At 46.3% G+C, this 14,498-nt stretch overlaps 1 pseudogene; it reads right to left on the reverse strand.

Moving 5' to 3' along the window:
• Positions 1-13,475: 13,475 nt before the first annotated feature.
• Positions 13,476-14,233, reverse strand: LOC124647369 (annotated as a pseudogene).
• Positions 14,234-14,498: the final 265 nt, after the last annotated feature.

Here is a 14,498-nt window from a genome sequence, read left to right on the forward strand (position 1 = left end):
TTCCTTGGTCGCACTAACCCCGTTTATCTCGTGTGCGCGTTCCATATCTTTTCCGTGTTTATAGTGATCATCACTTTGACATTTGAATTTTTGGATTTCACCCACTCTTGACAATACACTTGATTTCGGATTTCGTCTTTTGGCTTTCCACCCTACTCACCTAACACCATATTTGCTAGCTTTTGCGTATGTTTTTGTGTGAGTACCCGATACAATTGTTCTAACTCTCGGTTTTGTTGGATCACCCCGATCTTATCATACCACGGTAAGATTGCGAGGTAGTGTTCTTCCACTAACATACACCATATAGATACCATCGTGCTAACATGGATAGCGAAGATGAGGATACAGAGGAGTACATGGAGCACTATAAGGAGGATACCTCTTCAAGCACCGCGGATGTGGAGGAACATGTGGAGCTCGACACCGACTCTAGCTCCGCGAGCATCGCCGACATGACCGACATCGAGGAGCTCTACTCCGACAAGGGCTCAACAAGCATGGACGACATGGTGGAGCACCACCTTGAGGACGACTTCGACGAGCTCTACATCGACAATGGCTCATCAAGCATGGACGACATGGTGGAGCAACGCCACGACTACGACATCGACGACATGGCGGAGCAACACCACGAGTACGACATCGACGACATGGTGGAGCAACGCCACGCCTACGACATAAACACAATGGCGGTGCCTCACCTAGTCTCCACAAGGAGCAACGACGATGCTCCCACGTACCCCTACTTGGCCAATGGAGCTACATATGAAGATGGAGGACCTCCACGATGGCACCATCATATGGATCGTCAAGAGCGTCCCCATCATGAGCGTCATCGACACACTTCTCCGAGTTCCACAAGGCGCCACCATGAGAGTGCTTATGCACAAGATCGTCGACCTCAAGTACATCATATGGAGCATCAAGAGCGTCCCCAACATGATCGTCATCGACACTCTTCTCCAAGCTCCACAAGGCGCCACAAGCAACATGCCAAGTCGCATGAGCCATCATCTAGGCGTGTCAAGGATCGTCATCGACACACACCATCTCATGATAGTCGTCGACCACTCCCACCTCATGGTCTACATCGACATACGTCACCACATGAGCTTCGCCGCCACAAGCCACTTCATGATCGCCATCGACCAACATCTTCCACGAGTCTTCGACGACACCACTCAAGCCATGGTGATGATGCACGAAGACGAGAGCCTCGACATGAAGGCGACAAACACCATGATAGGGTGTCTACCACTCCAAGGATGGCAAGTGCACATTGCGCATACCTTCCTCATGAGGCGACTTCCACCTCTTGTGCCACCACCACAATGGCCTCTAGCTCGTCTTATGCCTATGGACTCCGATGCTACAAGTGCAAGCAACAAGGCCACCGCCCACGGGAATGTCCCAATCTCCTATGTGAGGTATGCAAGGCCAAGGGTCATGAGGCATGGCAATGCACAAAGCCAAGCGCCAAGACGCTCCACTTCGACGAGCTACAAGGCCAAGCCACCAAGAAGCCTACGGCGCCCACACTTCAAGATGAAGACCTCCAAGGCCATCGCAAGGATGATGTGGATCCGAGCCTAGCTCTCCACGACACTACGGCGTCACCGAGGGAGGACGACTTGGGAGGCGATGGAGTTGAGATGGTTGAGCATGGGAATTTCCCTTCAACCGAGGAGGCGCATGGAGATGAGAAAGTCGAGCCTACTCCCCTATGCTTCATTGATGAGTTGGTACCAATCCCATGTGAGCATGAGAGCCACTTAGCCCACTTGAGTGAGAGTGATAGTGAGTTGAGTGACTTCCACCCCATATGTGAGTTTGAGTGCTTCCGTTTGGAGGACATGAGTGATACACAAAGTGAGTTAAGAGAGGTAGATGATAGGTCCATGGAGGACATCGCATTTGCTAACACATTAACCTCTCCCCCTATGGTGTCTTCTTATGTTGCACTAGGTTCCACGGAGGATGAGTTCCCGCTCATGGAGACGATGTACATGGTGCATGAAGATGATGATATCTCACCATGCTTGCTCCAAGATGGACATGTCGACCACATGGATCCTCCTACTTCCACAACACCTACTTCAAATGAGTCGGCCTACAAAGGTAACAACATAGGTGTTGATGATGCCATGATTCCACTAGTGGACATGATGCCTTTGGAATGCATGCATGACCTCGATGATCCATTTGCTACTTCACATGCTACTTTCACTTTCCCATGTGATGCTTTGCTTGATAACATTGTAGATCGTGTGGAATTGATTGCTTGTGACAATGTGGTCATGCCATGCTATGAGAGTTTCACTTTTCCCTCGCTTGATTGCAATGATAATGATAATGATAATACTTGTGTTGTGCCACCCTTGATGAACACTTGCTCTTTACATAGGGTTGTCGACAACAATGATAACATGTTGAACATGCTTTGCCCAAAATGTTTACACCATTCCATGATCCTTGCATCCAAGATTGTGAACAATTGCTCTTTCTTATGTTTGGTATGCAAAAATGCTTATTTCATTGTCCATGAGATGGCCCCCATAGCCTTCTCTATTTTTGATGATCATGAGTTACCACATGCCATGAATGCACCTTCTTGCCATATGCACCATCGCCATGCATTTCATACTATCTTTATTGACACTAATGGTGATGTGCATAAGACATGGAACATCATTATGGATGATGTGTTCCTCTACCATGCACACACGCTTTTTGTTTTCTCTTTTGTGTGTATAGGTACCCGCATGACAACTTCCACCGCTGCGGAGCATGAGCTCACGAAACGCGCAATTGAGAGCTACCCCAACACGGACGAGATACATGATCCAACCCATGGGATTCACGCCAAAGGGTATGTTTCCACAAGCCTTCTCCCTCGTGTGTTTCCGACTTGCCTTGTCGAGCTTCCGGTTTGGTCCAATGCCTCATCACCTCTTTTGCTTCTTTTGCAACATATCGTGAAACATCTTGTTGGCACAATGATTGTTGTATGTCTTGATGATATCATCATACATTCCGAGAATCTCAAGGACCATGTCATACATGTGAGAGACACCTTATGCATCTTGTGCCACATGCCACTCATAAAGTTGCTCTTCTTTGGATTTCTCATTTCATCTTTGGCATTTGGCATGGACGCTTTGACACTTGAGGATACCCATACTTGGCTCACGCCAACCATACTTTCCCAAGCTAGAAGTTTCCATCTCTTTGCCATTGCACATAACAATTTTGCCCAAAATTTTTCCGCCGATACTTGCCTTTTGATTGTTCCATTTGTGTGGGACAATGCTACACATCACATTTTTGACACTTTACAAACCAAACTTTTACATGCACAAACTTTTGCCCCAACAAATTTTGGATACATCGACACTCTTTTGGTTCCCATTTTTGCCAAATGCCTCTTGGAGAAACGACTTGATGCTTCGTATTTGATTGAGAGCCTCTTGTTCGCCGATCACCAAATTGGCATCCACAAGCTTTCCGTTCGCAAGTTGTTTTTCCCCAAGTTCTTCTTCGACCGCTTCATCGACAAACAAACTCCCAAGTACTTGGTGAGCAAGACGTTTACCATCTCGGACCTCTCGCCACAACATGGAGATGAGGAGGAACAAGAGTCGAGGACGACTCTTCCCCAAGGGGGGGGGAGATGATGCGGGGTGGCTTTCGGACACCTCCACCTCAAGACCGTCAAGTGCAGCCCCGCCTATCGTCGACGCTACACCATGGCCAAGGGGTCCCCCAAGTGGACCGACAACCCGAACCTACGCGATACATGACAAGGTGAACCCATTCCTTTCGACACTCGACGTCGACATTACATTGGATGGTATGCTACCTCATGGATATGTGTTATTTGTCATTAGGTACGAAAGTCGGCAAGGAAGGGAAGAGGAGTCACTCACTTGGTGCAAGGGAGAAGGAAGAACAAAGGGAGAAGAAGAAAGGAAGAAGGAAGAGGACATGAGGAGAGAAGATCAAGAGAGGAAGAGAGAAGGAGGCCGGAGCCTCTACACATGGGGAGGCCGGAGCCTCCACCCATGGAGGGGGCCGGAGCCTCCAAGCCTACCTGGCCGGTACCACTCCCAGGAGATGGCCACGCGGGGAAGGGCTAGGCCCGGTACTACCGGCCACCTCTGGCCGGTACTACCGGCCGGCCACAGCGCCCCCAGCCAAGCCACGTCGCCCATGCGGGAAGGAGCAGGACCGGTACCTTGGCCGGTACCTCCACCCAGGCACGGGTGGAGCCTCCACCCGAGGTACCGCCCAAGGTACCGCTCGTACGCCCAGGCTTACAGTACATGCTTCGCTCGATTTGGTGCACTTTCCGGTACCTCGACCGGTACCTCCGCCCGTGGTACCGCTCGCACCCAAATGAGCTCCAATTTGAATCATTGATCTTCATCGTGCGGCTGTAGCTTATTTACCTCTTTCCCCAAACTACCCTTGACTTGAATCTGGCTATATGTATCTCCCGTGCTCCTCATTTGTAGGGTTAGACAAGATTTGGCTTAGGATAGAACTTGAGCTTTGTCTCCCTAGGGTATCATCCCTCTGTAATCAAGGCCACCCTTGTTGTTGATTGGATTTGTGAGTGAGATTCTAGTATGGTGCACTCTCTCTCCCTCACCGATCTCCGTCTCCAACACCGGTCTCTCACCTCGGAATTCTACCGCGGTCTCTTCCGTGGGTGATTCTATTCGGCGTGGTCCATCGAGCCACGAGGGTAAGCATCGGTTGTATCGGGTTGGTGTGCGTGCGTGTGTCCTCGTGTTCTTCGCGTTCGTCGTGTTCATCGTGTTCTTCGTTTCCCCTCTTTTCCCCTTTCGATTCCGGGTCAATTCGCGAGATCGGGCCACAAACGGGGTCTTAGACCACATCATTGTCCCTCCCTCGACTACAACTAAGGCCCAAGGCTGGATGATTTTATTCTTCGCAAAATAATTGTGTAGAAAAAATCCCAGGTCTTTTTGAGTTCGCGAAGGTCCCTGGAAATCAAAAATACGGAAACATAGTTTTTTGCCATGCGGTCTTAGCCCAAGTGTTGGATGACTTTATTCTTCGTAAAATAATTGCGTAGAAAAAACCCCAGGTCCTTTTCAGTTCGCGAAGGTCCGTGGAAATCAAAAATACGAAAACATGATTTTTCTAGCGTGCGGTTTATAATAGAAACAAAAAGAATCCCCAAAATCATTATTATAACAACCTATATGAATAAATAATGATGGAATATAGCACAATAAAATACAAAGAACATAGATGCATTTTAGATGCACCAGCATCCCTAAGCTTAACCTATGCTTGTCCTTGAGCATGAAGGTGATAATGGGTTCCCTAGTTTGTTGTCAATAGATACACAATATAGAATTCATGACAATTGATACTCAAAGTATAGTGATTCATTTATAAGTAAATAACAACAAAAAATCATCATATGAAGTGAAAGTAAACATAAATCTCAATCATGCATAAGAGTAAAGGTATCTTGCATAATTAAGCAAACTTGTATGCAAGTATAAATGATTCATAAGCAAGCTTATGCATTTGAGAATTGATCCTAACATTGTTCATAGAATATAACTTTTTGAACTTTTTTCTTTGACTCAAGAAAGAAGTAGAAAGTAAGTAGGGATTCAACATGGGATATCCATCTATATTCCAAATCTTTATACTTGAGGGCATGCTTAACATCATGATTTGCCCCTATCATAAGCATCTTTTAATTTTTAAAACAAAGTTAAAGTACTACCTCCATCCTAGTTTATAGATCCTGCACATGTTCCTAGATCGTAAATTTTACCAACATAATACAAGCTATATATTATAAAAAATATTTCATTAGAGAGTTCAGATGTTCTACTTTCTAATGATATAATTTTTGTGTTGTATAATTTGTATTATGTTGGTCAAATTGGTAAATGAGTGGATGTACTACATGTGGCACTTGCAAGATATCATAAACACACGCATAAAACATCACACAAAGTGTAAGACTAGTCATTAGTTCCTCATCTAAAACTATTCATCCCTTCTCCTTTTATTAATAGCCTCCAAACAAAAAAAAATTATATTCCAGTAGCTAAAATGATAACAATAAGTAAAAAAACAATGGTGGTATTTTATTCCAAAGCAAGATTACTAAACAAAATTTCAAAACTAAAATTAGATAAAGACGATTCAAGTTATTGTGATAGTTGTATGTTGATCGAAAAACAAAGTTTAGAGGTGTGAAAACCGAGAGTGTGATAGGTCCAGCTGAGTTCCTGGACATCCCCAAGCTTATTTTTTTCACCATTGTTGTATAGATGCTTGTTTATTGTTCTTCCACTCCAGATCAAAAACTTCAACATAAATTTTCGCTTAGTTCTTTTTCCGCGGGGTGACATTAGTGACATATATATTATATCCAATCTTCTATCTAAACTCCAAATAAGTTAGGATCTCAAATTTCCAGAGAGATTCTTAAGTTTCCAACATACAAAATTTTCCAAAGATTCAGCATGAATCAATAAAAAAAGTCAAAGAAACCACCGTTTGCATCATATGACATAATCTGTCTAGAAAATACATCTGTTGGAAAACGTAATTGTTTGAACCACTTTGAAGTGTCAGGAGTTTTTGTTCACAATTTTTGTGAATACAAAGGATGACAAGTTTTAACTATAATCGAAATTTTAGCCCCATCGAAGTTACCAATAAGAAATGAAATATAGTTTCGTGGACAGCAACGTGCAGAAATCTGCAACTCCGCATATGTACGATCAACTTCATTATCAAAAAGAGAATTGGTTATTTACCCAAAATTTCACCATCCGTGGATCATTTACCCAAAGTTCACTGTGCATTAGCAAAATACTCAGCAAGGACTTGAAAGCAAAATAGAAATTACAGCAGGACCCTAACTGAAGCAGGACACGGAACGTTCAGTCTCTGGGACGGCATCCACTTTTTTTTTTTTGAGAACACAATACAACGCAGACGCTCACAAACACGCACGTACAAACACCTCTATGAACGCACGCACGCACACCCTACTCCTATGAGCATCTCCGAGGAACTGAGCCGGCATATCTTGAGGTTGACGAAGTCACCACTGGCGCCTCGCTGTTGACGGGCACGTCACCTACCACTGAAAGCATAGCGCCGGTTAAATCCTGAAATAAATCCAGGTAAATGCAAACACCCTTGTCAAATCTAGGACTTGAACTTGGGTGGGCTGGTTCCACCACAAGGGACCTAACCACCAGAGCCACTTGTTAACAAACCGAAAACCATAATCATGTACCAGCGTGGCAGCGTGCATTCTGTTTTCAATAGTGCCAGCATCTAGGATCTGTGATTGGCTAGCTATTTTTTGTATACCCTGACTGGACACTGAGATCCGGTGCCTCGTTCAAAGCAAGGCACGCAGCGCCTTGAGGCATACAATCCGCCGCTCGTTCACATCCAACGGACAACAGCCCAGACAGCTCCGCAAGGCGTGGAGAGAAATGAGTCAACCCCTCCGTCCTCACGCGCGAGCAAGGAAAACGAGCAACGCGGGCGACTCTGCCCGGGCACAGCTCTGCCGCCGCCCACCGGTGCCGTACACATTCGCCTCGTCCATGCTTGCTACACCTCCGTGTACCTCCGTCTGCTTGCTCCACCTCTCCAGCTGCCCCTTCGTCCGTCCGCCGACGAGAACCCATCTGACGCCCTATTCTGCTCCCTCCGACGACCGTCCTTTGTCGCTTCGCTGGGCGCCATCAAGCTCGTCGTCACATTGCAGCAGGTGCCGGATGGAGCAGCCGGTGGTTGGCGCGGCTGTGTGCACGTCGAGGTCGTCTCCTCCCGTGTGGACGTCGCCGGAGCTCACCATGGAGGAGCAGTCGGACCAGATTCTCTCCCTCCCCCGCGACGCGCTGATGCAAGCTCTCTTCATTCCCCGCGGCGCGGCGACGAAAGCTTCAGCGCCGGCGTGGATTGTTTGCCTTGAGCGCGTGAGCAGAAAGATACCTGTTTGGCGTGAGTTTTAATCGTTGGGCGCTGTTAGCCGTTGGATGTGAACGAGCGGCAGATTGCATGCCTCAAGGCGCTGCGTGCCTTGCTTTCAGCGAGGCACCGGATCTCAGTCCAGAGTATATAGCATAGAACTACTACTTTTCACGCAAAATTTCGGAAAACTACGAGTTTACGTTTCAATCGCAAAAAACTACCACAATTCGTTCCAGTTGTTCCAAATAGCACTGATTTGAAACTGATTTTGAATTGACACGATTTCTGACAAAAATGGCCCACTGTCAGCGGTGATGTGGCAAAAATTATCTCAGCTAAAGTGGGTCCCACGTGTTAGCTAAATGGAAAACTAAAAATGATATATTTTAAAATGGAAAAAAGCCCCCGTTGACCTTCATCCAGGTAGACCCTGGATGTCTTCACGCCGGCCCATCCACGGTCGCGCCACCCTGGATGTCTTCACGCGCCGTCTAATTTCGCATGCACACGCGCCACCCAGAGCTCGCCTGCACGCGCGCCGCCCCTCTTGCTCGCCGGTGCCATGCCGCGGGCTGAGTGGAGCGGGACGCGGCCGTGGACTGCGGCGCCGCCCGTTTCCACCGTGTTGTGCTCGCCATGCCCGCGCACCGCCGCCGTGCTCGCCGGCCGCGCCATGTTCGTCGCGCCGCTAGGGCGTGCCCGTCGTGCCACAAGGCCGTGCACGCCGCCGCGACCTCCATCCGCTCTCCCCTCCCCTTGCCGAGGAGACCTCTCGTCCCGTGTCCTTCCCCTCCCTCCCCTCCCCTCTCTCTAGCGGGCGCCATGGCCGAGCGCCCCACACGCGCCAGAGCACGCCCACGCTGGCCCTGGTGAGGCTCGCCGGTGGAGGAACACGCCGGGTGAGGAGCTGCGACGGTGGAGGCTGGGCCCACCGGTGATGGGCCGCGTCGGAGGAGAGGACGCCCGCCGGCGGGGAGGGCGTCGGCGGTTGGCTGCTGCTACCGCCGGCGGGGAGGGCGCCACCGCCGGTTGCAGGATCCAGTTTTTTAATTTGCAAATTTCATTTTCCCCTTTTTATTTATTTGTTTTGATTTTCTAAATTGTGCTGACACGTGGGACCCACTTTAGCTAAGATAATTTTTGCGACGTCACCGCTGACAATGGGCCATTTTTGTCAGAAATCGTGTCAATTCGCAATCAGTTTCGAATCAGTGCTATTTGGAACAACTGGAACAAATTGTGGTAGCTTTTTACGATTGAAACGTAAACTCGTAGTTTTCCGAAATTTTGCGCGAAAAGTAGTAGTTCTATGCTATATACTCCCACGTATATCATGTATACCAATACTAAGAGTGAGACTCCAAAGCAATATGAATCAGCTCATCAGCTACCTCGGACTGAAGAATACTCTATGATTTCACTTGCCAGACTCAGCATATACTGACCAACGAATTTTCTAAGGCGCTGGTCCGGCAGTACAACTACATTAGAAATAGCAGAAGTGTAAATATGAATGAGCTCATCAACTACCTCAGACTGAAGAATACTCTATGATTTCACTTGCCAGACTCAGCATATACTGACCAACGAATTTTCTAAGGCGCTGGTCCGGCAGTACAACTACATTAGAAATAGCAGAAGTGTAAATATGAATGAGCTCATCAACTACCTCAGACTGAAGAATACTCTATGATTTCACTTGCCAGACTCAGCATATACTGACCAACGAATTTTCTAAGGCGTTGGTCCGGCAGTACAACTACATTAGAAATAGCAGAAGTGTAAGAGGGAATCAGAAACATACAAACGCACGGCGCGGGGAAGAATGATCAAGGCACTGCGCCGGGATGTACAGGCGGACGGCGACAACCACTAGGGGAGCGCCTTGGAGGGGAAACCGGTCGTTTCCCCCCCACCCCTTTCCAAAATCTACGCATGTATTTTTCTATGCATATTTCTTATGAATAATGCTACACGTACGGAATCATTTTTACAGAATTCAACTTACGAACTCACGTGGAGAGCAGCCGGAGGGGTTACAACCCGGAAATTAAGGAGGGCCAACGATTTGCACCAACCAAACTTTTCCACGTTCTAGGATTTCCGATTTCTTATCAACACCTTCTTTTGTTTCATGGGCAATTAAGCGCATCCCGGAAGAAAAGGAGAAATAGGCTTGGGTTCTCAGCCGCATTTACTTCATCGCGTACTGTTGCATGTGTGATGTGATGCGTTCTGCTGGGCATAGTGCCCAAATCTTGGCCATGTCGTTCTGACTAGGGCTATAGTGCTGACAGTATGTTTCTTTTTTACTTTGAGGCTTGGGACATGGACCGGGTGAATACTCTATTTTGTCACAAATAGAACTAGCGGTCTTTTGCCATGCCAATTTATATGTCAATCAAGAAATCACTATTGGCCATGTTGGTGGATCTTGGCCAAAATAATATTTTTCCTCACTTACTTGTTAGGTTTATTCCTTCGTAAATTAAGAAATTAACTGCATTTCAAGATTGAAAACATTTTGTTGATACGAATAAAAACTTGAAATTGCAGCAATATTTGAGTGCCTGGTTCAAAACAAATCGTGTTTGGTCATGCTCCGCCACTGGCGACAACGGCGACGATCGTGATCGAACGATGCTGATGAAGGTCGGTACGGCTGCGAGGCGTCTCTCGGCGCCGAGGTGATTGCTCAGTCGCTGGAGAACGGCGCTGACTCGAGGCGCCATATGTTGAACTGGTGGGTTTCGATCTGATCAATCCTATCCTTACGTGTCGTGATCAGCTCCAGTTAGGGTCCTGCTATAATTCCTGTTTTGCTTTCAAGTCCTTGCTGGGTATTTTGCCAATATACAATGAAGTCTGGGTGAATGACCCAAGGATGGTGAAGTTTTGGGTAAATAACCAATTCTCAATCAAAAATGGTAAAACTTAGTACTTTATCAAAAAATTAGTAAACAAACCAAAAAGTAAACTTTTTTTCTACAGCAAAATAAAAATAAAGACAACCTGGTTGTCTCCCACAAAATGCTTTCTTTATAGCCATATATCTAGGCTAGGTGCACACCTTGTTTTTTTTAAGAGAGGTAGAGATCATGTGAGCATTCCACCTTGTTGACCGTCTCTTTCTTCTTTGGAAAGTGTTCCATGCATTTCTTATGAGGGAACTAAAACTTCACATTTCTGTTCTTTGAATCAATGATAGCACATATGATTCTCAAAAAAGGTATACCAATTAAGTGCTATAGGACTAGAATAGTTGCTTCCCATGCCCATTGTAATCAAATTCACGAGCACAAAAGTCATATGAAACTCAACCATAACATTATTAACTCTACCTAAATCATGCTTGATAGAAGTATGAGTAAGTAAGAGATCAATGTCACATTTTCTCATGGCACCAATTTCTACTTGATCATATAGTTCTTTAGATATTGTAAAAATAGTAGATCCTAAATCTCCAATAGCATGTAACTTTTCTATAGTAATTTTTATCTTTGGAATTCATAGATCTCCAAGCTTAGATGGTATTGTGGCTTATCTATCTATCTGCCTACCTGCCTACCTGTCTACTTGTCTACCTGTCTATCTATCTGTCTATAAGCACATGAATTACAATGTAAAAACCAAACCCTGCTTGATGAACATTCATAGAAAGATCGTTAGTAAAATTTTGCAAGATAGAAGTAAGTGTATGCAAGCTACACTTATCAGGATCAATTGAAGGTTCAATAATGGTATCACTGCATCTTAATTTCTTCTACTTGTTTAGTAGTTTCACAATTATCATTTCATTCTATCAAAGCTTCTTCAAGATACTCTCTCGTTATCACAATATAGTGTGCATCGGTTTTCGTGAAAGTCAAACTTTACCAACTTTGACAAAGTTTATTGAAGAAATTATGGGATTGGCACATCTCGTATAAATGGTTCTATCGAACCTTCATCGGACATCGCGTTCATCGTGAGCTTCTTGAGAAGATTCATGGAGGCTCGGTCGTTGATCATCAAGCATCTTCTCTGGGGGCACCATCACACATGGGTGCGTGTACGATAACGTGACAATGAGATAATGACAGTGTTCAGTGAGTCTGATCATGCCTATCACGTGGACTCCAGGAAGAGCACATCAAACATGATGTTCTTCCTCCGAGACGCCCCCGTCAGGTAGCAGTCCTAAAGACAGAAGGTCGTTACAACGTCTTCGCGCGAGGCGAGATGGTCGCGGCATCTGGCTAGCTCGTCTGCTTGTGAGCTACTAAACCAGGACACCGCTTTGACAAATATCTTCATCGACATTGAATTGGCGATCTCTTGCTATGCAGGAACCTTGTACTTCACGACCAGAAAGCACATTAATCTCCGCTACCACTTCATTCATTATTACATTGAGAAGGGGATTGTTGCCCTGGAGTTCATCAGAACCAGTGAGCAGAAAGCCGACCTTCTGACGAAGCCGCTCAGCCGTGTTCGCTTCCAGGAGTTGCGTGGCAAGGTGGGGATCATCGACATCAAGGTCACTCGTCAAGGTTGATGGGGAGATTGTTGGCTTAAACCATGTGTCCTCCTTCTTTTCTGAATTTTTAGCAAGGTATCAATTTGTTTCGACACATTCAGTGTTCCCGGTTAGGCTTTTTGGTTAGTTATTTTTTTTAGCTCATTGGAGGTTGTCTTTTCTGCGCCTCTAGTCTTAGCTCGTCGAGCATGAAGTTTGGTAGTGGAGCACGTTGCTCAGACACGATTTCTTTTTGCGATGAATAAAAGGAAGAACCAGAAAAGCTGCAAGCAGTTGAGCGCAGCACAAAACCCTCAAGTTCATCTCTCTCGGTCTCTCAATCGATTTTTGATTCCAGGGTAACATGCGCATGCTGAAGCAGCGGGGAGCATGGAGGGTCGCGGCAGCAGAGGCGCAGCAACGGCCAGCAGAGCACGCTCGCGAGCATGACTTTAGGAGGAAGGGATACGTCCTGTAGCCGTCAGATGCCTCTTCCGGCTGAAGAATAGACTTCTCCAAATTGTTACGCTCTCCATGAAATGCTAGCTTCATAATAACAGTCCCTAAATAAAAACTTTACATGATGATGGCCTTTAGTCATGCGCCTGCGGATGAACATAACAATTGAACTGAAAACATTCCCTTCTGTTGTGCATGATTCAATGCCATACCATGTAAGAAATTCCAAAACTTAGAGTTGCAGAATAAACATATATAACACATCGACAAATACATTTTTTGGAAAGCTCTTCCCGTATGTCAGTTATTATTAGTACAAATAAACACATCAGCAGATATATTAGCAAGTACTCCCCCCAGTCCATATTAATGGATTCAACTTTATCTACATTCGCATGCATTTAGTCTAAAAATTTAACTAGATACATATAAATCTAGATAAAGTTGAGTCCATTAATATGGACCGGAGAAAGTACTAAAATGTTACAGAGAGAGAAAGTCAACCGCACGTACACACACCTCACACCTCAACACGGGCATCAGCAACCTGAAGCCGGATTCCCCTGAAGACCTCCGTGATTACTCCATGGTGCTCCCTCGAGTTCAATGACAGGTAGCACTCAAGGAGGTCCCCCAAAGCCTCACTCCCGCGCATGTCGTTCTGGACGATCATTTCCACCATGCTCTCCCAGAAGTCCCTGTGCGGGTCCGTCGACGCCACCACGACGGCGAAGCTCCTCTTCGCGGCGCTTCTCCGGCGACCAGTGCGCCTGGTGCTAACTCTGCAACCGCTGCTGAGAACATGAAGCCTTCGACTCCTAAGCCTTGGCGAGCTCGGGCTCGTACTGCTTGGGGTCTTATTGTGGTGCACACTTCCGGAATCAATTAACACCGGCCGTGTGCGAATCGGACGTAGTTTCAAACCTTGAAACTCCTCGTTGATGACCAAGGCAGCGCTTCTCGGTTTTGCCAACTGATCTTTGCGGAGTTGAATGTTTCTTGCTTTTGAGTTGAGATGGAGAGGGAGAGATCCAGGTCCTCCGGTAGACTTTGCCTTGCTTGTAGGTAGGGGTAGGATTGGTGTGTTGATAATGGAAGAGGCCTGGGAGTGGTGGTTCCATGGTAGTAGTAGTGGCTTAATGATGACCTCTTTGATGTTCTTGTAGCCGCAGAGCTTGTCTGCTGGCTTGGTGGCCTGGGTCTCTTCATGTCCCTCAGCTTGTAGAACCAAGAGTTTGGCATGAGATCGGACAGTCTGAACTTGGAATGGTTGCTCATCTCTCTCTTCTCTCTTCTCTCTGGAGTATGGTACTATGGTGTGTAGCATTGAGCACTGCTCATGACCGAGGTTTATTTATCTATCTTGTAAAGGGGGCATGCAAGCTGGCATTGGCAACTGGAAGTGATCAGATGATTCTGGTAATAAAGATGTTGCAAGTTTAAGAATTAAGAAATGAGCAAAGAGGTTGCACATGCCCACCATTGTACCATGAACTGGGCCAACAAGTTTACTTTCCTGGAAATTAGTTTGAACTGTTAGCTG

This window comes from Lolium rigidum, chromosome 4 (assembly GCF_022539505.1).
Source record: "Lolium rigidum isolate FL_2022 chromosome 4, APGP_CSIRO_Lrig_0.1, whole genome shotgun sequence".
Lineage (NCBI taxonomy): Eukaryota > Viridiplantae > Streptophyta > Magnoliopsida > Poales > Poaceae > Lolium > Lolium rigidum.